This window comes from Arvicanthis niloticus, chromosome 25 (assembly GCF_011762505.2).
Source record: "Arvicanthis niloticus isolate mArvNil1 chromosome 25, mArvNil1.pat.X, whole genome shotgun sequence".
In the NCBI taxonomy this organism is placed as follows: domain Eukaryota; kingdom Metazoa; phylum Chordata; class Mammalia; order Rodentia; family Muridae; genus Arvicanthis; species Arvicanthis niloticus.
Genome location: NC_133433.1, coordinates 606,657 through 629,821, shown reverse-complemented (window position 1 = coordinate 629,821; position 23,165 = coordinate 606,657). Strand labels below are relative to the sequence as shown.

Here is a 23,165-nt window from a genome sequence, read left to right as displayed (position 1 = left end):
ATCCAAACATGTGGAAAGTTGTTGCCACCAGCCTCACCTTATGCCAAACACTCAGCACAAGAAAGCTGGGCTGGGAGAGAGGGTAACTCTTTTTCCATTTGTAAAAGAGGCTTTCGTCCATTTCTTGGTTTTGTTCATCATGCGTTTTAATTTTTAGCCCGTTTTTGTTTTCTGCACAGCATTCTCACGTGTCCACTCTCCCTTCAGGCATACGATCAAGAGACTGACAAGCAAGCAGATGTTTTGTGGTTTCCAGGTTCTTAATGTGTGCTTTTGTTTTTTATTTTACAAGTGAGAAGCTGAAACCAAGAATATCTGAGTGCTTTGCTCGAGACCCAAGGCTAGTTTGGATGTAAACAGAAAGTTGAACATTTTAACAGAACCAGGCCAGTGAGAACTTTGGAGCACAGCAGGCCTATACCCTAAACCTCGTCAAGTGACAGTTGAAGGAATGGCTCTTAGATCACGAGAACAAATGACCAGTTGAAAGAAATACCGGCAGAGGAGCGATGGGTATGGTTCTGACTCAGCCAGGATGAGGGAGTAGCCAAGCTGCTGAAAGACTAATAACGAAAAGAAATAAGGCTTCTTAGAACACATATCCCCCATAAATCCATATCACGGGGCACAAGTTGTCAGAGGAGCAGGAGGGCAAGTCTTGACAGACCCAGACCCAGCCTGATTAGACTCCACAGCGACTTTTCCACCACACAAGTCAGCCTGTCCCTAAAACCACTCCCACACTTCACACAGTGGCCAGAGAACCCTTTAGTCTCAGTGTCATTACACTTGAAGTTGAGACAGGACAAGAAGTAGAAATAAGGAGATTAAATGAGAATTCACAGCATAAAGAGTCAGACTCTCATTTCTTTTCCTAAGTCTGGTTTAAAAGAACAACAACAACAACAAAAACAACAACAACAACAACAAAAAACAAAAAAACAAAACAAAAAAAACCAGACAAATGCAACTGAGCAACCAAACTACAATCCCAGAATCCCAGTCCTCAGGCAGGAAATGCAGGGCTCATTCTCTACAGTCAAAATAAAAACAAACACCAACAGACTTGTGAGCGCTCATACACACACATACACATTCACACATTCATACACCCCAAAACATATACACACACTTACATACATACACACTCACATACACACATACACACACTCACATACGCACTCATATACATATACCCCAAAACATACACACACACCCCAACACACACACATATACACACATGTGCACACACATACACACACACCCAAAACACACACATATACACACACACAAACACTCACACTCACACACATATACATACACACATACACACAATATACACACACATATACACAATACACACACATACACACACTTGTGCACACATGCCACTAGCATTAACAGAAGCAAATAAAATAGAAATGCCTTCAGTACTGGCAAGTGGAGCAGTGGGCACAACCCTACCCTTCCCCCACCACACATAGAGATTTCAATCTCCTTTTGATGTCTCCTTGTGAATCTAAGCAGACAGCCGAGGGTGACAGACACTTGAGGGATGCTTCCAATATGAGAGCCATGAAAGCAGACACAGACACAGAAACCGATTCATAACTCAGAGATCTAAGCAAAATTCTCTGATTTTTTTTCTGCTGCTGCTGCTGCTGCAGTAATGTACGCATTGGGAAATAAAGAGAAGACACCAGAAGAGCCAAATATATGAAGAGATGGACAAGACACACAGCAAGACAGGAAAGCCAGAGGATCCAGGCCCTGGGTATGACTAACAGGAGCTCTGCAAAGCGAAAGCAGGGAGCCAATTATAAAAGATCTAATTTTCTCATAACAAAATTCCCTAGAACTGAGCCAAGATAGCTCAGTGGGTAGAAAGAGCTTGCCACACAAGCTTGTTAACTGGAGTGCAGTGTCTGAAACACACGGTAGAGAGAACTGAGTTACCAGTCTGATCTCCACACGCAATAGTTCACATGTGCGCGCGCACACACACACACACCAAACTAAAAACTTTAAAATTCTTTTATTCTCTGAAACTAAAGAGTGTATGTCTCTAGACTGATGTGGTCAATCACAATGATTGACAAAAGGCCAGTAGTACCTAAGTCCTGAGCCTCAGCTTATGTTACCTCAGAGTATGGGCAGGTTCTGAAGTCTGCTGTCTCTAACCTGCCCTGAACTCTTATCGGTTCCTAAAGTGAGTCAAAGAAACTAAAGTCCTTCTTCCTGAGGCTGGTCAGAGAAGCTGTTCTCTGCCTCCCTCAAAATAAACTATAAAGCCCAGAAATCTCACTCTCATCATTATCTCTTGGTTTTTGAAAACTATCATTCAGAAAGGGTCCAAATCCTTTCCCAGAGGAAAGGAAGCTACACAGACACCAAGATACACCTAGACTGACAGGCCTTGCTGGGTACTTCCCCCATCGACTCTGTTCTATCCAGTTGCATTTCTATCTAGCTGGCCATTCTTCACCAAGCCTAATCTACTGTGCTTTGCTCTTGTTAACTTGTCTTTAAATGGGAGTGATAGCCATAGTCTCTACAAGGACCAAGGTAAAGTTTCATACCTTACAACCTTCACAGTGCTTCCTGAGAGTGTGAGAAATGAGGAGAACCAAAAATTATGCTTCTAAAAGAAGAAAAAAATAGATCAAAGATGTGTCAATCAGAATGACATTATTATTCTCCTTGGCATGTCTATGCAGTAGAAGAAAATGCAACCGTTCTTACAGAACTGTGAGCGAAAATATGTTCCAAGTGAAATCCTGTACTCAAACTATCAAGGAAATGTAAATGTAAAAGAGAGACCTTTTCAAATATCTGAATCTTAAAAATTGCATTATCTTCCCACCACTTAATAGGAGCCTGCTAGAAAGCTCCAACAATAAAAACCAACAAACGTGATAATGAGATCAGTACCAAACTATGAGTGGCTCTCCAAGCAAAGTGGTCCATCCAGACTCTAGTGGAAAAACAGGATAGAGTTTCACAATGGGAAAAATGAAGACAGGTTTGATTTGTTTGTGAATGTGGAAAGTTCTGGAACATATGGGTGACAGAGACCTTGAAGCATTAGAAGAAAAACATGACACATACAAAAGTAGCAAATATCAACTCCACAATGGTTGTACAACATGAGACATATTGTAGTGTACAACTATGTACTAAACACTATCTCCACAGTCACACTACCATAGCATTAGTAACTGGGGTGAAAAAAATGAATATTACTATTTAGATATTGTGATTATGAAGTAGGTGTGTTAATGAAATAATAAGCCCTTTGTTTACTGTGATAGAAGTTAACAGATGATGTCTATTCCAAGAAATCAAGCCTGTGTGGTAGATACATTAATTAGAATTCTGACTATAAATGCCAGAAGCAGAAGCTCGATTCAACAACAGGAATCTCATAAGCTAGATAAGCATAGTTTTCCTGTTAAGCTTTCATGTACATATGACATCTTTGTTTGAATGTTAATTTTTAAATGATTTTCAAAAGTGAAAATATTACTTTGACTGTAGGTCATAGAGAATCCAAGCTGAAGTACCCTCCCTAGCTTTCATAATGCTGAAGGGTACTATGCAGGTTACTGGGGAGGAAAAGTCACCAATAGTCGCACCCTGAGTGCTAAGATAGCAACCTGCAAAGCAAGGTTTAACCATCAGTGCAATAGTGGCATGGTAGTGACAGAGGTAACCAACTGCTATCTGATTGAACTCTACAGGAGGAGTTGGTGCCTAATAATATAAACCTGGTTAAAAGCTCATGACCAGGGAGGTAACAGGCACTGGAGGGGATGGACTCATAAGTGATTAAAATGAGTGACTTTTGAATGTTCAGTTCTAAATGGGACATCTATGTCATCGCCAGGGGTTCAAAGAACATTGCAGAAACACTGTAAGCATCAGAGGATGAGAAAGAATGCTGAAAAATGTCTTCTAGATTTGACATAATGTTTTACCCATAAAATCACAGTAGTGGTTGCTACCTACCTACACAAGACTGGGCCCATCAACATTAAATCATGGATGGTACAGGAGCTCACAGGCCCTCACCTGCACGAGCAGCTGCTATAGGTTATTGGGAAAGTCATATTTGTAGTAGTGTACTTTGCAGAGCAAAGGAAACCCTGAGTGATGGGTTCCTGAGTTGATTGTGCTGTTCACATGGGCTCAACCACATCAATAAGCCATGCCTCAGCCCCATGAGAATGGAAAAGCCTCCTTCAGATGAGGTTCAATGATGGCAAAACCTTCCTCTCTGATCCAATTGAAAATGCTGACAGTGCAGACAGAAATGTCCACTGTAGCTTTCTCCCCACGTAACAATGACTCCTTGTTTATCTGCATGTAATAGTCCTGTCTCACTGTTCAACTGTAACTAATCAACAACCTGAGCTTCTAGATGCTGAAGCTTTTCTACCAGACAGCATAGTCTATCCAATCCCAGCCTTTCCGTATCTGTGTGCCTGTCTTTTCTTGATTCCATCACCACCATAGTTAGGTAAAGTCCTGAAGCCATGCAGAACACAATGGGGTGAACACTGATATGTTACCTTTGTGCAAGCAAATAAGACCTGCCATACCCACGCACATAGTGCCTATGCACATACAATGTAATCATTAGCCACTAGTTAATGATTATAGAGAGGACATAGCTGTGTGTGTGTGTGTGTATAAGTGTATGTGTGCAAGTGTATGTATGTAAACAGAATAAATATATTAAAAATATGCTGGTGTTCTCTTCCTCCTCTTCAAAAAGATGAATTACCCAGCTCACCAGCAAACTGGGTGCATGAGGATCTTAGAGTCCCCTGAGCAAGCACCAAGCCAAATGGAAGCCAAACTCATTCAACTTGATTCATTGACAGAACCTTGGACCTACAACGCTGCAACATACAAGCTGTCTCAGAACACCCCTCCTGTGTCTGGTGCCACGAGGAGCCTCTGGAACTCTGTATGTCCCTGGCTGCAACCCACACACTCAGAAGAACCACTTGTTCCAAAGTCTAATGCTGGATCCTTTTAAGGATGGTCCCCTGTTGTTTTTCTTTTGGTTGGTCTTTTTCCTTTGCCTAGACATTACAAAATGGCAAGGACCAAAACTTCAACATTTGTCTATTCCATGCCCCCCCCAAACACCAACACTGGCCCAAGTACCCAGTTAGCCTTCAGTAAATATGATTTCACCAGCTATTCCAACCCAGATGGTTAATTATATAAAGAAGCAGAAATGGACGTGTTAGAGGGGAAAATAAAGCAAAGAAAAATCTCCAGGTCTTCCCAAGTGCTTCTGGTATTCTTTCCTTCTCAACCCCTTCACTACCCCCATGCTTACTAAAAATACAGAAATCTGATTTCTCTTCGAAATCAAACTTTAGAAAAACATATTTTTCAAGAGCATTTTTTCCTTCCAACAAAGCTTGGCTGCCTGTGTAGGCTGTAAATTTACAGCTGACAGTTCTCTGCCAGAAGTTCTTTTGGGTGTTTACAGCTGTGAAATTTAATCTTTAGGTTACCATGCATTTCCCTCATGTTTGAGCTCCCAGTCCAGAGGATGGTGCTCCTAACAACATAACTCAGAACAGTAATGAAATAACAAGAATATTTATTTACATTTACAGACCACCTTTCACCTAAGGGCCCCTTAGTAATTTCAAACACAGCAGAGATGCTTCCAAACTGGGTAGCTCTCCAATGTTGATTTAGAAGCTAAAAATGGATTCAGTCTGTTGTGTGTAATTCCTTGGAAAAAATCATATACTTCTTCATAAATGGAAATGGTGAATCCTAATGCTTCAAAAATCTTCCCTTGCCTCCTTAAGCCTTTATTCTCACTGGGAAATAAGGAGTGAGCATTTCCTAGGCCCCACCCTAAATATGATTATTTTTGTCCTTTGAATATTCTTTACAAGTTAATCATTCTACTTTACAGGGCTCACTGAAACATCTCTTAAACATAATGTGTTGGGAATTCTGTGTCATCCTGTGGTTTTAGATAAGGAGAAGCCTGGGTCCCCAACCCCTTTTGTTTTTAATCACTTGTCCTTTTATTTTTTTCCCTTAATAACTGTTAGACTGTGCACATTTAAATATAAAACAATGCTTATATGTATTCTCTTTGTTTGCTATTCTTTCTCAGAGTAAAATGTCTTTGTCAGAGGGTACATGTATCCATGAGAAATTGATTTGCTTCTGAATTGCACCCATGAGTTAAAATATCTCCAAGATATGTTAGGAATCCCATGTCTATATTTGGTCAGGGTACAAATGCCCAGATCCTGGTTTTCATTTTGCCACTCTTATCACCAAACCCAAGAAAACAGAGTCGTCAGGACGCAGAGCACACCCCTTTTCTGCCCAGCATGGCAGGAAGAAGAAAGTTTCCTGAGATTTTACATAATTTCAGCCCTATTTCTGGTCAACGTGACAATTCTTTTAGAAAGCCTGACTTTCAGTCATTTGTTAAATTTAAATTAGAATCTGCTATGTGTCAGATATTGTGCTGGGAGCTGAAGACTTATGAATATAAATTGTGTTGCTCTGCCCAGGGAATTTGTACTCCAGGAAGGTTGGCAATCGGAAGAACAGACCAGGAGTCCTGTGCAGCAAAACTGTTTGTAGCACATGACCCTGTACAAAGCAGAGATGGCTCTACAGGAGCCTGCCAGGGGTCCTCTTCCTTACTGCAGACAACCACAGGCATGACTGAGGGCAGGTAGCTCTGGACCCATTTGTCCTTCTCTTGAATGTGAGTCTGCCAGCTTGCTGCCCCGCTGCTGTCATAGAAGCTTCTAGATGTCACAGGTGCCTCCTGTGGGGCACTCTGGCTTCCTGGGAGCCATCTTTCCTTTTGTTCCTGCCTCTGTACTCTGAAGCCCACAGGCCTGCTTATTTTCTCATCTTACTTTAGTGCTAGTTAGAATATATATGTATATTCATCTCTTGGTTCAAGCCTTGATAGTAGTGGCCTTGATACTCCAAGTCCTCAGAAAGGTGTGTACCAGGATCCCAAACCAGAAATAACCAGTAAGGCCACATGACTCACTCCCCTTCCCCACTGAAAAACCATGGTTAAGCCCTTATGAGAATTGGAGAAATGATACTATAAAAAAAAAAAAAAAATACAGCATGGACTATCCTTCTTGCCATCCCAATTCTTTCCAGACCAGAGAGACCCTGAGCTAAAAGTGATAAGGCAAGAGACATGTGAAATGGCTTCATGTTTCCTTGTGGTCTTTAAGAGTTGACAAGACAAAAAAAAAAAAAAAAAAAAAAAAAAAAAAAAAAAACCAAGGGGAAGAGGAGCTGGGTGGAACTTGTACTAGGTAGACAAAGACGCAGGCACCATCTTTTGGCAAGGCTGGGAAGGAAAACAGCTGGAGGGTCCAGCCTCTGCATACACACACACACACACACACACACACAAACATGCATCACCAAGGGCTGGATCATGCCCTCAGGTCCTTTCACTGCCCACAGGAAGTAAATTCTAACAGATGAAATTACATTACTCTCAGACTATAAAAAGAGAACCCTGACTATGAAATTAGGCTAATTTATACAAAATAAGACCCTGTGATTTCTCACCACCTGGGTGGTGTACACTGACTCTGTCTAGCCCCACAGTCTCCCTGGGTACTCTTGCCTATGCCCAAGTCTCTATACACAACTAGATCTCAGGTTTTGTTCAGTTTCTCTATAATTCAGACTGATATTTCAAGCTACTTTCTTTATATCTACCTTCAAACTTAGCATGTTCTAAAATGACTCCTCCCTCCATGCTGCTCTGCCACGCCAGTTCTACCCCTCATTCACTTCTTCCATCAATGCATCAGAGTACACCTGAACTAGAAACCTCTAGAGAAGCAGACTAGAGATAAGAACAGAAAAACACTTTAAATGGAGCAATGCCATCATAAGCAGGGGGTGAAGATGGCCCGATCTGCACCTAATCGAAGACATGCTTTTCCATCTTGACCAACCAGGCCTCAGGAGTCTGAACCAAGGTATCTTCTCAACAACCTCAAATGTAACAGCCTACTGTCTCTCCTCTATCATCTGTCTGCTGGTTAATGTGACTGTCCCCTCACCAGCATTTGTGGTATCACAGTCTTCTTTTCCCTGTCGAGGACTGAAATATGACCTCTGACTTCTTCACCGGAAAGCAGCAACCACACCCTTACAGCACACATACATAAGTCTTATAACCTTACTATGAGTCAAGAATGACTATTGCTAAGTAACAGATCAGGAGTTAGGAAGCCCTTGACTGAATTCTGACTGAGGTAGCTGAGCATAAATAATCAAGAACGAATTAAGATAAGGGTAGAAAAAGCCTCATGGTTTCCTTCTAGAATTTTCTTATGGTACCAAGAAAGCTGTCACTTATGATCAAGAACAAGGCGCCTCAGTGAGTAAACTGCATGAGAACATAATTGGGGTGCTCAATACCTACATAAAGATCTGGGGCTGTTTTGGCACATACCTATAATCCCCACACTGAGGAGAGAATCGGGAGAATCTTGGGGCTTGCTGAACAGCTTGTTTAGCCAATCAGTGAGCTCCACGCCACTGAGAAGCTTGTCTAGCCAATCAGTGAGCTCCACGCCACTGAAAAGCTTGTCTAGCCAATCAGTGAGCTCCACGCCACTGAAAAGCTTGTCTAGCCAATCAATGAGCTCCACACCACTGAGAAGCTTGTCTAGCCAATCAGTGAGCTCCACACCACTGAGAAGCTTGTCTAGCCAATCAGTGAGCTCCACACCACTGAGAAGCTCGTCTAGCCAATCAATCAGTGAGATCCATACCAGGGAGAGATCCAATCTCAAAAAGTAAAGAGATTGAAAGAGGAGGAAAATGATACTTGATATCAACCTCTAGGCTCCACACATGTATACACACACATACACACACATACACACACATGCACTCACACACACACATGCACTCATGCACATGCATGAGCAAGAGAGAGAGAGAGAGACAAAGACAGAGACAGAGACAGAGATAGAAAGAGAGAGAGATTAGTAAATGACAATGAAGCTCCAGGCTTTGCAAGACTGCACTGAACAGTCTTCCTCAGGTTCTCAGCTCTCTCCACCTCTAATATTGACATTCTTGGGATTTTTGTGAGTACAAAAAAAGAAGAAGGAGAAGGAAGAGGAGGAGGAGGAGGAGGAGGAGGAGGAGGAGGAGGAGGAGGAGGAGGAGGAGGAGGAGAGGAAGAGGAAGAAGAAGATAGGGAAGCTTCCTATAAAACTGCCGAGTGCTGTATAAAATGTAAATATTTGCTGTTTTTCTTCCAAATAAATATTCATTCCCTGCTATAATTCACAGTTCCTTAGACAGCAGCTCACAGAAGGTCATTCTTGCACAGAAGTGAATGCCACATACCCACAGCAATTCTAACATTTTTAATAAGATGAGGCTGGGAACTGAGAACATGGGGACCCATGTGAATTCAGAGGCACTGGACCACAGTTCTCATCAGCAGAGCAGTAGTAGTATTTCTTGGCTGAAATTTTAATATTCTATCTTTTTAATATTGCATAATTCCCCTTGGAAAAGGCACTCCAAAAAAATGAAAATGAAAAAAATTCCAGACATTTAATAAACATTTTAAACTAGGAACTAGAAACTTCTTGCCCATTAAGTCATTATAGGTTAATGTGAATAAAATGTTTTATGGGACCTGGTATATCTCCTGTAAGCCCTCATTAAATATACTACTGCTGTTATGACCCTTCAGAATAGAAAAAAAAAAAAAAAAAAAAAAAGATGGAAATCCACCATTATCCCCAGAAGCTGCTCTGATTCCCTTGGTTGCCTTGTCCTGGCACTTACAGGAAGCTATTGGAGTTGGTTTTCCAAAGCTTACCAGTGTTCACAAAGGGACTGGCTGGTCTGCTTCTTATATGCCATAAGAAAGAAAGTCTTATTTCCATATTCCTCAACTTTGCTATATGGAACATTAGCTGTGTACAAAGATACAAGTATTCTTTGTATTCTGAAAAAAAAATAGAAGCCCAGGAATATCCATGACAGGCAGTTCTACCATGAGAAAATAGGCTCTAGGAAACAGTTAAAAGCAAAAGTTAGCAGCTTTCTTACTTGCAGAGTATTTAGAGCCTTTAATAATGTAAAATGCTTTGTAATTCTCTAAGAGGGTGTCAGCACATAATTTGTTTTGTGCAGAACACAGTACAAACACGCTCGTGTTCTGCAGAAATGCAGTTCAGAAGAAGCTGTTTTATTTAATGTAGCCAAGTAACCAATGACAACAGGTTCAGTAGTTTCCAGAAGAGCATATTTCTCATTGAAAGTTCCAAGCAAGGGAACCTCTTCCCAATAAACAATATCATTACAAGAAGCATGAAACAGAATCATCTGCAAATGATTATGATTTTACAGCAGTCTGGGAACCCATAATTCAATATTTGAAATCATGTTCTTCTTCTTGATAATGGGTATCAAAATTGTCAAAGGACACTGTCATGTTTTATATGCTTTGCAGCAAGATGACAAATTCTAGTAAAAGGCAAGTGTCTATATTGCCCATATTTCCCCTTCTAATTGTAAAAGAAATCATGAGAGGAGGATTATAAAATCATATTTACATAAAATATTAGAACAAGGGTGACCACAATGACCAAGAATTAGAGTCATCTGTGAAGAGAGTGCAGTGCGGCTGTGTCATCAAAGTGTAATGGATGCCGATGGGCCCCGGGTTGCATTCCCCTTGCTTGTCTAGTTCACCTCTCGATCAACTCTCAGGAGTTGTGGGCTACCAGCGGCTCTAGAGAAAGTCTACTATAAGAAAAGTCTCCTGAGAGGCTCTTCCAGAGCCTGACCAATACAGATGCAGATGCTTGCAGCCAAGCATCAGACTGAGCACAGGGTCCTCAATGAAGGAGTTAGGGCAAGGACTGTAGGAACTGAAGGGGTTTTCAACCCCATAGGAAGAACAACAATATCAACCAACCAGACCCTCCAGAGTTCCCAGGGACTAAACTACCAACCAAAGAGTACACATGGAGGGACCCATGGCTCCAGCTGCACGTGTAGCAGAGGGCTGCCTTATCTGGCATCTATGGGAGGGGAGGCCCTTGGTCCTGTGAAAACTCAGTGCCCCAGTGTAGGGGAATGCTAGGGCAGTGAGGCAGGAGTGGGTGGTTGGGTGAAGGAGCACCCTCATAGAAGCAGGGGGGGAAGGGGAGGGGGGGTGGGGGAGGGGGTGGGGGTTTGAGGAGGGTAAACAGGGAAAGGGGATAACATTTGAAATGTAAATAAATAAAACATCCAATAAACAAACAAACAAATGTCTCATGTGGCAGCAGGGTTACTTCATTAATAGGATGACACACATCCACACCAGTTAAGCTCAAAATCAGTGGCACACGGATGTGAGCTACAGAAGACTGATCTCTTTATTCAGGCTAAGACCAACTGTTCCATATAACACACGTCCCAGTGCTCCAGGTGGGATGGACCCCAAAGCTGGCCTTAACTGAGACACTTACATAGCTCCTTCCCTTCCCTTAACCCGACATCCTTACTGTCTTCCCCATGAGATGCTACCCAAAACTCAGGTTACACTCAAGCACTCACCAGAGGCTTTGTTTCTAGACAACTCAGCCTAAAGCGTATAGTTTAGAACTCTAGACTTCAAGGGACTCTTTTCTCTTATTTAAGACATTAGGTAATTCACAATGGCCAGACTCCTCCTGAATTCAGAAATTATGCAATGTGATAGAAACACACTGGTCCTCCTTGAGTATTTCACATGGGGTTCTAAAGCACACATGCCAGCTGCTGAAAGAAAATGTAAATTGTAAAAATGTAAACAAAAATGTAGATTTTTTTCAAAGCCAACCCCAAATCTAGCGAGTCATACTCTCTGAATGTAGAACCTATAAATTGTATTTTATGGTAGAATTCACAAGAGTTTCTGATACACACTAAAATTGAAGAATGACCATCAAGGGGGCACAAGCTAACTAGCCATTCCCTTTCCTGTAGTCATTTGGAAATAATCCTAATGCAAGCTCACTTTTTTTGTAACTTCTTCCTCTAAGGAAAAAAAATGATGCATGAACTTCTGATTAGAAATTTCCTATTTGATCTTAGGAAGGGGAATGAAAGATGACATCCTAATAGATTACTGTCTTAGTTAATGACAGATTATTTCAAAATGTAAATTTGTTTCATTTATTCAAACTTGAAAAATATGATTTTAGATGACACTCACTAAATAAGTAAGTTGGAGAAGTTATGTTTGATCATCTCAAATCAATCATTTCCAAGGATTTGGGACCTATGGGATAGGAGAAAAAAAATCTAAAAATGCATCCAAAGCAGCACACAAAAAAGATTTACAGTTGTCATAAACATCTAAATCACCACATTTAGTCATCTCCCAAAACTTTGACTGTTGTTTCAGAGTCATCCATCTAAAAATCTCAGATCTCTGAATACACAGTTGAAACCGCCACTAAACGCTGTGTTTCTTCCTACTGCTGACAAGCACGAGACAAGCACAGCTGAGTGGAAGTACCTCAACCAGCAGGACAATCAAAATTAACCACAGGTGTTAGTTGGTAGCTTTAGATCAAACAGAGATCCAAGGACAAACCCACTGTGGACAAGAGAGCCATGGTGAGGCAGGAGAGCCCGAGGGCGGGGACAGCTTCCAGGGACTGACATTTACTAAGCAGCAGATGGTTCATACCTAAACAGCTTGACAGGCCAAGTTTTCTCCTTACTGTTGTTTGTGTGGATTCTTTGTTTGTTTGTTATGTTGTTGTATTTGTCCTTCAAAATTTTTTTTTAAAATCTTGATTCAGAGATAGTTCCCACTTCCTCCCTAGCTGACTTTTTAATTTTTTTTTAAGTTTTAAAGAAATTTTAATTTTTTTATTCTTCTCACATACATTATACCACAACCACAGTTTCCTCTCCCTCCACTCCTCCTACACAGCCCTTGCCACCCTTCACCCCCTCAGAGCCACTTCTCATCCATCCATTTTCCTTCATAAAAAAAATAAATAAATAAAAAAAAAAAAAAAAAAAAAAAAAAAAGGCCTCCCAGGGATAGCAACTGAATGCAACATAACAAGCTACAGTAATACCAGGCACAAACCCTCATAGCAAGGCTGGATGAGGCAACTAAGGAGGAGGTCTAGAGAGCAGGCGAGAGAATCAGAGATAGCCCCAGCTCCCATGAGGAGTCCCACAAAAACACCAAGCTAAACAACCATAACATATATGCAGAGGACCTAGTGTAGACCCATGCAGGCTCCATGATTATCTCTTCAGTCTATGTGAGCCCCTGTGAGCCCCACTTAATTAATTCTGTGGACCATGTTCTCCTGGTGCCCTCATCCCTCCCCCTCTTCCTAGGGGTTTCCAGAACTCCATCTAATGCTTGGCTGAGGGTCTCTGCATCTGCAGTTACTGGATGAAGCCTCTTTGAAGATGAGTGGGATAGGCACCAGTCTATTGAATATAAAAGAATATCATTTGGAATCATTTTTGGCCAGTCATGTTTGGTTCTATCCAAAGCCCCTTAGCTATCCAGCCTTTAGTACATGGCCATATAGCCACTGCCAAAAAAAAAAAAAAAAAAAAAAAAAAGTTATACAATATATTCTGATCACATTTTCCCTCCCCCAACTCCTCCCAGATTGTCTCCATCTTCTCACCCCACCCAACTTCATGCCTGACCTTTCTTTCTCTCTTTAGAAAATAGGCAAAGAAACCAACATAACAAAAGGCTGTGTGCAGTTGACACTTCTTAATGAACATCTCAGCACAGGCTCCAAAATGAGTTGCCCACCCAGCAAGGCTCTCCCACACCAGAAGTTGTTCTTAATACATATTGTGACTTTCAGTTAACAGAAAAATCAAAGTGAAGAACCTTTGCCAATCCCAGGCACCCACAGAGCTGCCTGACAGTGGGAGACGGGCTGGTTCAATATTGTTTTTCTTCTGGAAGTTGAAAGCAAAGGACTACACACTCTAAAGACAGCACTGACTGAGAACTATGCCTGCAATTACAAATATGTACTGTTAAGAGATGACATGGCAAGCATAAAACATATCAAATAACACATTTGTTTCAAGGCAAGACAACTTCACAAATGGTCTTCAAAATATGTAACTTCTAAATTCATAGTGACTCCAATGTGTCATTTTAAAAAGAATTGGAAGTTCTCTGGACACTCTGCTATTAGACTATGTCCTCTGGGGTAAACATGACAAACAAAATAGTTTCCAGAAATAAGCTGCAGCTTTTACCGACCCTTCTACAAAGCTGATTTAATGTATTAGGACATAAAACTTTTAAAATATATTAACTTAGCAGACACTAGCTTCTACCAATCAAAAAGGCAAGAGTGTCAACATCGGTGTTCAGAGCCTAGACCAGAGCTTTCCTGCTTTGATTAAACAACCTACCTACTGCTTCTATCAATACATCTGAAAAGTTCCTTGATTTATGTCATTCTTTGATTGCTTTCTATTTTAAAAAATCCTCAAATTTACTGTGTTGGAACATGGAATTTGAGGTGGCCTAAATAGGCCATGGTCACACATATTTTAGCTCCAGAATTATATATATATATATATATATATATAATTATTTGAACCTAGTGCATCTCTGGATCCTGTCAAATTGCTTGACCATTTTTCATTAATAATATATATATATATATAGTTTATTAGGCATAGATATAGATATAACTTTTTCCATATAATCCACATAATATATTTTGATTATACTCTTTCCCCTCCCCAATTCCACACAGATTCTCCCCCACCATTCTACCTATCCAACTTTATATTCTTTCTCTCTCACCCACAAAACAGGAAAAAAACCAAATAAACAAAAAATCAAAACAAAAAGGAGGAGAAAGAAGAAGGAGGAGGAGGAGGAAGAGAGGAAGAGGAAGACGAGGAGGAGGATAAGAGGAAGAGAAAGAGGAAGAGGAGGAGGAGAGGAAGAGGAAGGAGGAGGAGGAGAAGAAGAGAAAATTAAGAAGACAAAAAATACCAAAGATGTGTGAGCATATGTGCGTGCCTGCGCGCGCGCGCGCGTGTTTGCGCGCGCGCGCGCGTGTTTGCGCGCGCGCACACACACACACACACACAAATTAAAATTTAAAAATACTCAGGGTTATAGCTTAGGGGTAAAGCATTATGTCTGTACTGGTGCTATAAAAATCACAGAACACAATGCAGTTACCTGGAGCCACACCCACAAATCCCATGCCTTGAACTTATATTTCATAATCAATTCCCGTTCAAATAGACATAATACAAAGGATCCTATCAGTTCACAGGTTGACTTCCTGGAAGTTTCAGGAAAAATGGAGGAAGATATGAGACTTTAGACTTATAAATACATTTCTTCAATGTGAGTTCCTAAGGAGACATAATGAAAAATGGTCAAGCAATTTGACAGGATCCAGAGATGCACTGGGTTCAAATAATCTTACATAGTTCTGTGAAGAACTAGCCTGGGAAAATCTATGCTGTTCTTATACACAAGATTCATCAGCATGCTATGTAAAGAAAAAATAATTAGACTCATTTCCTTAAGAGATTCAATTCTAATCTTCTAGTATTTAGGAGCAGTATAGCCTGCCAGGGTTGAACTGGCTCTCCCACCTAGCAGCTGTCCTGTGGGGTCTTAGGCAACTCATTTACCTTTGTAATTCCCTTGTTTCTTCAGCTGTACACAGTGATAATGAGACTCCCCCAAAGATCACATCAATCAACATTCAAATGTGCCTCTGTCTACATATGCAGTACAGGTACAGAGACTATTACTATCGAACAAAAAATAGCCTTGATATTCCTAGAGCTAGAAAATGAGACCTGGTGACTACTTCTTCCATTCATGGCTTAAATAAAGAAAAACAAAGCTAGTTATGGGACGTAAAGCCCCTAGCTCCCAAGATGCTTCCCAAAGGTGCTCAGTCACACCATAATTACCAAGCCCTGCTGCATGGCCAGAAAGGCTAGTCTCTCTGACAGGCTCTAAACTTTATTCACATTCTTGCAAAAGTGACTTATTCCGAGAAATTGGGGTCCCTTCTGGAGGTTCTTATTCTCATTGGTGCAAAACTTTAAAATGGACCAGCAGAAGCTCAAGACAGTTTTACTAGAACTCAAATGAAAAGCACCCCACCAGCCACCCCAAGGAGGAAGGAGATTGGAGATGGAAGAAAGCCCTGGTATTTGAATTACAAGCATGGAGTCCTACCACGTGACTGCACACTGTAACAGGGCAGGAAGAGGGGTACTTTAAAGAAAGAAATAAGGCACCCAAAAGTATCAGAGAAAAACAAATTCTGACCAACTTCAAAAGAAAGACATAGGGAAAGTAAGGCAGGTAGTCATGTTGAGCCTCTTGACTCACAGGACTATATGAAAGGGTGAGAATTCTGGGGAAAAAATAATATCTCATTAAAGGAAAAATTTATTACACCTGTGTCTTTGGGGTGGCTTACAGTAGGCCTGCCTTCCTAGGTGATCCCTTGGCTAATATGTAAGATCTCTTTTCAGGCTAGACCGGAAGAAGCTTGTCCTCAATAGACCTTTATTGCTCCTGTAACATCCCCCCTTCTTGAAGTGGCAGCCCAAAAGCCACTGAGGAGTCAGATCAGGCCTCAGAGCCTCCCAAACACCTGTCACATCCTTTGGTAAGGACAAAGTTGCCAAGATACTCAAGGACATTCTGGCTTTTTAGAGAAGAAACTGGTCATTTCGGGGAGTGGTGGTCTATCTAAAGTGCACAGCTAACTTCTACCTCCTCCTCTCATCAGACGCTGTCAGGATTCTGGAGGCATTAATTTGAGAACTGGAATACTGGGGTTCCTGGAAAAACAGGGCACTTAAAAGTAGAAAAAAAAAATATTATCTGAAGAGCCTGGTAAGAGGAAGAAACCACAAAGTTGAAAATCAACCTCATCCCTCACACCCCAATCAAATTACATGCAGAGAATTATTTCCCTAAGAAAGAATAGTTGAATGAATTAGCCAGGGTCCCTCAAGTTCCCTAATGTCATTTCCCTGCAGTTCTTTGCATATGTCAAGTGGAAGGATTTAGGCTTAGTTAGGAGAGGAGGGGCAGTGACTGTAGCTTAGGGGTGCTTTGCTTGTGTAAATACCAATTTAGTATTCAGCACCAAGACTAGCAAAGAGCATTATGAGAAAACATGCAGACACAACTCTAATTATAATATAGATGAAGACCTTGGAAATCCCCTCGTATATTTTTACATACGTTAAATGTGAACGTGGAATGATTTAAAAATGGGCATCCCACACCTGGATCTTGAAGACTGGCTCTGTGTCAAGTTGTCAGCGTGATTATTTAACTTGCTGATAGCTAGCTATTTAACTGGCTATAAATGTCAACGGCAAACTTATAAATTATCTCTATTGCAGAGCCATGGAACTTTAGAGAGTCTAGAGAGGCTGGGGAGAATGGGTAGCTACCTCAAGCAGGCAGACCAAAGTTTAGATCCTAGGCTCAAACAACCATTCCAGGAAGATCCCCACAATCATTTCCCCTGTGAATAGAGATTCTTCTGTCAAAATCTCCTCATTTGATATTAAATTGTCTCTATGTTTTAGAGAGACAGAAAATACATTGACATTTAATGGGGAAGAGCCAAGATTTTCAAATGTGTGATACTGAACCACACCCTTCCGTAAATGTCAAGTGGTAGATATTGAGTCTTCTAATTAAGAATCTCTCCAAGAGCTAGGAGAGGGGCTGCCATGTCCAGGGCCCTGATGACAGGGGATGAGGACAGGGTAAGGAGGCTAGGACCCGCTAAGATGATTAGGGGCCATGAGAAGCAAGCACTTCCAGAACAGCTGGAAGGCAATTACCAAGGCTGAAAATGATGAGAATTTGGAATATTGTTTACAAAAAATCAAAGAAGAAATACCCCTGGCACACGAGTCTTTTCAAATCAACATGTTTTGTTTCTCTTCTGAAACCACATCTCTCAGAACCTCAAGACCAGCATGCCAAACTCAATCCACAGACAACACTCACACAGCTGCACACAATGTGCAGACAAAGAAATTGGCTCCACTTCTTCCCCTATGAGGGAAAAAGCAAAAGAACTGAAATGCCTGCTAATAAGAAGTGAGTTAAAGTGTTATTTGTTCATCACAGCAAACTACTGGGTAGTGATGAGAGGGAGAATGTAGCTATGCTGACAAAACAAGCCCATGACCACACACTGTACCTTTCCACAGTGAAGAAATGGCTCCCCTTTCAGGCAGACTCAGGAGCCACCTGAGAACATGGCTTACCAAATTTCAGCTCTCATCCCCCTTGGCCAAGTGCCTTGCTCAAAGGCAAGATTATGACGGGAGAACAGGAGGTGGGTGTGCTTTGATACGATATGTGCTTTTCAAAGAGCATACACACAACTGCTGAATATATAATTTTGTGCATAAAGTATTTCAGGGAAAAAAAATGCCCAAGAAACTGTTAATAAAGTTGCCTCTCGAGAAAAGAGGCTGCAGCAAAGAAAAATGAGTTTTTACTGCATTCTTTTTTTATGTTTTTGCTTTCTAATTTATTTGTTCAGAAACTGGGTCTCACATAGCCCAAGGTGGCCTCAAATACTTTATGAAGTCCAAGGATGACAGTGAATTTCTGATCCTCTTGCCTCTACCACACCTGGGTCTTCAGCTTATATTTAATCATGTGCATATAACTCCCTTGATAGAAAATTGGAGACTGATTCTTTCCTTTTGTTCTCAGCATGCTTGGAGCCTCTTGAGACAAAGGCGGTGGCTCCTGCTACTAAGCAGCTGGTCTTCTGACTCCCCCACACCTCCAAGCAGCAGACATGGGGTGTCCTGGCCCTTTCCTGCCCTACACTTTAGCTGTGTAAAGTGCAGTTTTTTTTTTTTTTTAACTGGATCCTGCTTTGCTGTTATACTTTTCTCAGGAATAACGACAGACCTCCAAATTCTTTTCACTGGGTCCTCATTGTAAGCAGTACTCACTCTGATCCAAGCTAACCATGAGCCCTTTCTAACTTTTGCCAGCCATAGTGGGGAGATTACACACTGTATCACAGTGTACAGTAGTGGCTAATAATCCTTGCAATGGTCAGTTCTAGGTACAGTTTGCACTCTTTAGGATATTGTGTATCTGGGAACAAGAAAGATCAATAACAGCTATGATGCGAAAGCCCCAACTAAGAACTTCACTTCAGCTGCAACTGTACATTCTTTTCAGAACAGCACCGTGCCAGCTCTATATAAGCTCTAAACTCTAGCAGCAGTCTAGCACCAGGCCAGCTCTATAAGCACGCTAATCTCTATTTTCACATCTAAAATAAGTACTAATGATGATTATGATAATGGTGATGAGAATCGTGCTTCCCTTAGAGGGTTCCTGGGACAATTTAGTGATAACAAGTCCATGGCTTATTCTTTATCGACTTTGCCCAGTGTCTTCTTTACACACCAGTCCAGTAGAGATTTACACACTCTTCTAGTAGAGATTTGCTGTTGTAACTTCTGTTTTATGACCCTGAGCTATCTGGAAACATGAGACTGAATTAATTACAATAGTAAGTAAGAATTAGTCTATTATCTGAATAATTAATATATACTCACTACACATCAGCTCACCTAGAACATCACAATGGCTTCAATACCAGTTGCTGTAGTTGAGCCTCAAGCTAAAGTGCACTGAAATACTTTATGTCCCTTATGTCTGCTGAATATAAAGGGGGTTTTGTCTTGTTTCTTTTCTTGTTTGCTTTTGTGTGTGTTTTCTGTTGCTGCTGCTGTTTGGTTGGTTTCATAAGCAAGATCTTGGCTGGCCAGGAACTCAGAGATCTGCCTCCTTTGCCTCTCAAGTGCTGAGGTAAAAGGTGTGTTCTGCCAAGCTCAGCCCTGGATTGTGATTTTTTTTTTTTTTTTTGATTAGTTAGAATTAAAGTTTGGCAGTGTGTTAAAATTACATAAAAAGAAAACCAACATTTTCCACCCTACTTTAGGACCCCACAGATACCATTGTATCAGGCTTTCTTTTGGTCTTTTCCCAGACATGTTAAGTATTTGAATTCATATGAGATATGTGATTATCTGACCATTTCCCTCCTTGGCATTTAGCATAGGCACACTTCTAAAAACAGAAAACTCTCCACAGGTATCTCCATCTTGTTGGTTGTCAATACCCCATTATGTTCATCCACTTTTTAACAAGCATTTGTTGAGAGATGACTAGGTATTGCACATTATCTTTCATGTTGGGCTAGCCGAGCGAACAAAATAGACCAGTTTCTGTCCTCATGATGTTTTTATGCAGTGCTAAACATCTCAGGCTTGACTAGACTGAGGAAGAGAGTGTAGAAATAGAAAAGCAGAAACAGAGCCTATAAGCAATAATTTGAAGAAATTAGCTATACAGCATCAGGAGAGAGAGAACAGGTCAACATTGGACCCTACTTTATTCAAATGGTGTGCTGAGGTGACAATGCAAATATTCATTAAAATAAATTCTGGAACATTAGTTAACATTTTAGTAACTTTTAAAATCAAAGTTGCTCATGCAGTTCCTAAAATAGTTTTAAAGAATCTATTTTGATTTTCATATAGTCGCTACCATAACTTCATGGTCACTAAGAAGACACACCATGGCCATCAATACTAAGTCTTGATGCCAGATTCTCCTTGAATTACCCTGTTATTACTCAGTAAACATCCATGCTACTTTAGGGGAAATATGGTAAAGAATCTCTTCAACTTCTATATTGACTGGCTTGCTTGTAAGAGGTGAGTATTGGGCTGGAGACCTGGCTTAGCAGTTAAGAGCACAAACTGTCCTCTCAAGGTCCTGAGTTCAATTCTCACCAACCACATGGTGGCTCACAACCATCTGTAATGGGATCCAATGCCCTCTCCTGATGTGTCTTAAGAGAGCAACAGTACACTCATATACATAAAATAAATAAATCTTTTTAAAAGAGGCGAGTATGGTTATTACACATATTTGTATTAGAAGCATGGTATGATTCCTACACACACATTCTTCTTGGAGAATCAGTCTGACTATGGCCTTGCTATATTTGTAAAAGATGACTGTATATTCACCCATACCAACACATACTCATACACCCCTCATGAATGAAAAAAAAAAAGTAGAAACGTGATAAGACCCATTGTTTACCAATCTAACTGGCCGAGGGACCTGAGAAAATAAAGCCTAAACCTGAGACAGACTAAAGTCTCATGCAACAGTCAACATTATTCAGAGCATCAGACAATTTATACCCCGGGGGCTAAGAAGAGTCACATAAGTGAAGTTTTTGTGAATCCAAGCTGTGTACAATCATAAGGATAAGTTGTATGTGGCAAAAACATGTTTTTCCATAGATGTATATAAACAACAATAGCCAGTTGTAATGAACAGTCTGAAGTAAACTCACTCCTATCCACTACACTTGGAAGGAGCATGAAAACACATTCCAAGAACAATTTCACATTTTTGAGGAAACTGAGGTCACAACACTTGTTTTCTTGGAATTTTCTCACAAGTTCCCCACGCAGGACTCCATTCTGGAACCATGCTCCAACACACATCTTCCGAGCAAACCCCTCACTGAGACAATTAAAATATTTACTTAAATGGTGTTCTTTAACCCTCAAGTGCCTCAAAAAACAAGGATAAAATACATTTTTGTATGTCTCCAAAATGTGATCAGAGCAGGGACCCTATTTGAAAGCACACAACTAAGCAGGCTATCACCCTAAAGTTTCTGCCACTCCAGGAGGCTGGGAGCTCCTGTGTGGAGACCTCACAGAGCTACAGGGCCCACTTAAGATGAGAAATCCAGATAAGGACCCTGGTCACACAATGTTGAGACCCCAGAGTGTTCCATGTCTGGTGTACTGAGGAAAAGTGCATTGGCCCCAGTTCTGTAGAAGGTGGCAGCACGGAATCTTCTGTCAGTAGGTCCTGATAGAAACAATCCTCACAGGGCCTGCAGGCCAAATGCTTCTGGTGAAATCTGCAGGTTGCCCAGCACTGGATATGATATGGATGCTAAGGACCTGACCATGGTAGAAGATTTGGATAGCATACTTAGGCCTCTGAGTTTGATCCCCAACAATGTGATTCCTTGAGTGTCTGTGATCATTGTTCTGGCTGGAAAAAAAAAAAAGCCACATGCTCTTAAAAAAAGAGTCACCTGACTCTCCAGCCCCCATCCTTGGACAGCCATGAGATTTGTTTGTGTGCTTTTTAAATAACACCTTCCTTTACTTTATTTTATATTTAGAGGGTTTTCTCTCTTTTCTTTTCCTTCTTTAAAAACCTACCACTGCTTTATTCTGCCTATTGTTCTGAGTAGGCTTCTGAGCATCAGGCTGCAACCCCACCCCTCCACCATCACTAGTGCCAATGATCTATGTGTCTCTATCCACTTGAATGACAGAGAGGATGAACAAGAGAAGCTTAGTATGGCCAAGTGGGACTTGATTGCACAAGAAGCATATTAGAGAATAAACGTGGGGAGTCTGAATTATGCTTATCAAATCCAATTTGGATGACTTTAAATGCCTGGGAATTAGAGACAGTGAAACCAAAGGAGCAAAGGAATGGCCATCTAACTTCCCCAAAGGTTGAACACATACACACAAAAAAATAACCAGTCTTATCATTCTAGACACAGTGAGAAATAATTCATAGTTGAGAGTCTGGTCGATGCAGATAAATCTGTCACATAAAGGTGAAGGCAGCGATTGTTAGCCACTTTAAACAATGCTACATGGCACTGTCACAGAAGACAGAAGATGATGCTGTAAACCTGCTCTTCTCTTCCAAGAACGACGCCACTGTTTCCAATCCCCAGGCCTATGGAGGAGGATAAAAATGGCTTCAATTCTCCAGAGAGCTCCACTGCATGCTGGCCGACTGCCAGGTACTGCTAAGACTGTGTTTTCTTCATTGTCTCTCACAAGGTTTCTTATTATCCTGAAAAATAAGTAAACTGACTGGCTGTGGACAAGAGACCACAGTGGCTAGAGATCAGGTGACATGCAGGAGACTTTCCTCCAGTGGTCATCACAGGCCATCACAGACAGAGGAAAGGGTTCAGAAA

The 23,165-nt window shown here is 41.1% G+C and overlaps 1 pseudogene; it reads right to left on the bottom strand.

The window, feature by feature from the left end:
• Positions 1–432: 432 nt before the first annotated feature.
• The window catches only part of LOC143438322 (protein SET-like), a 55,981-nt pseudogene continuing 33,248 nt past the window's right edge, over positions 433–23,165 (bottom strand).